Raw genomic sequence first — 1911 nt, 5'->3', positions numbered from 1 at the left:
CCAAATGTTGTTTGATAAATATACTCCAAAATTTATTTTCGAGGATTTAACTAATTTGAATATTTTGATGTTTGGAAGGTTGGAGTTGTCAGAACAGATAATCGAGCTTTCCGAGCATTGTCGGCAGAAGAAATTGATGAACATTCGACTGCCATTAGTGGGCTCAACCTTGAAAATGATGCAGCCAGGTACTTGGCCAGCTTAGAGTTGTGCACAAACTCCAGTCCATCAACAAAAGTTGAGGTTAGTTTGAGAATATCCTTGATGCAGTGGGCTTGTGCTTGTAAAGCCCATTTGGTAGTGAAAAAATGTAACAACTTGGGTTGGTAAGTTCTTAAAGCCTAGGCCCATGTTAACTAGCCCTTGGAGGGCTCCCACTGCTGGTGTTACAAAAGGAGGGTCGGTTGAAGGAAGAAGCAGCTTGGATATTTTGTGAACTGTTGTTTTTAGTTTCCTTGGTAGTTTGGGGTTTCTCCTTCTTGCACAAGCGTTCAATCGAAAGTTGGGGTTTGCCCCGTGGGGTGGTAATCTTCCTTCTATCTTGATTTTGTAAACTTCCTACTTATTGTGTTTAGGTTGTTGATTTTCGATGGACATGTACATGTTTGTTGGAGACTAGTTTGTATGGTTAAACTGAGATGATCTTGTGATGGTGTTGGAGCTTAGATATATTGGGGTGAACTTTCCTTGTTGCTAAGCTTGCTGTTAGTTGTGTGGGTGAATAGCACCTCAAGTGTTTGATAAAATGCCCCAGTGACGCTGTAGCAGTGCTAGTTTGCTGGTTTGAGGGTCAGTCCCTACTCGGGCTGCATCAATCCTACTAATAGATGTTTAAGAGTCATGAGCTTAATGTTTTATTAGATTCATCGTAATTACATAAATGGAGTAAGGCAATCCAGAAAGAGCCATCATAATTAAGATTGATGTTATCAGGGCCACCAGGTAGGTTTTGGATAAATGTCTCTGTTTTTCCTCTGGCCCCCCCTTTCAGCCAATATTTAAGACACCTAAATCTGATTCAGTGATAAACAAGCATGAATGTGGCATATATCTATGTGTATAAATTGGTGTACATGGTATTGCTTCCTTAGTGCCACAGAAGTTGCAAAGAAATACTTCCTTCCATACTTCACAAAACTACCAGATAATCTTCCAACTTTTAAGATTGCAACAACTTAGCAAACCCCAAGCCATCTAGCACTATTGATGTCTCATCCAATGATGGGTCATAGTAGTTGTGCAACTGACCATGAGGTCTTGTTTCCAGCACATCCACGTACCAATCACTTAATTCAAATTTGGTGATCGGTACGCTGAATTATAGACTACCATCTGATGCTTCGACAACATCATCTCTGCAAATCTGTGTCGGAACGTACACAACTGATAAGTATGTCTTCTTATATGATTCTCCTTGTAAAAAATATCCTAGCTTCTCCGCACATGTTTAATCAGGGAAAGCAGACTTGTGTGACAAAAACAATGCGTCTCCCATGATCAGTCTCCGATGGTCCATGTTATTCATGGGGCCATAGGCTAGTGGTTGCATTTGCTTTTTCAATTAGCGACAATCAACAAGTTTCTTGAACTTTTGCTTGTATTGTGCCAGATTTGAAGGGGACTACGACTGCGGGTGGTGCTTATGAAAAGTAAGTAATCCCCAGATGAAACTCATGGCTTTCATATCTTGACAAAAGCAAAAATAGAAACATAACCTTGATTGCAACATTCATGTGCTCATCAAAGCCATGAGTCACAGCTGTAATCATTGGGCAAATATAGCCTACAATTAGTATCTCATCAGAAAAAGAAATTGGCAGTGCTTTGCTTGCACATGGCCCTGTTACTACAAGGATAACGACCATTTGTCCATATATCTTTTTCTGATGTCAGAATTGACGTGCACGCACA

Source organism: Tripterygium wilfordii, chromosome 9 (assembly GCF_013401445.1).
Source record: "Tripterygium wilfordii isolate XIE 37 chromosome 9, ASM1340144v1, whole genome shotgun sequence".
NCBI lineage: Eukaryota > Viridiplantae > Streptophyta > Magnoliopsida > Celastrales > Celastraceae > Tripterygium > Tripterygium wilfordii.
This window is presented reverse-complemented; position numbering follows the sequence as displayed.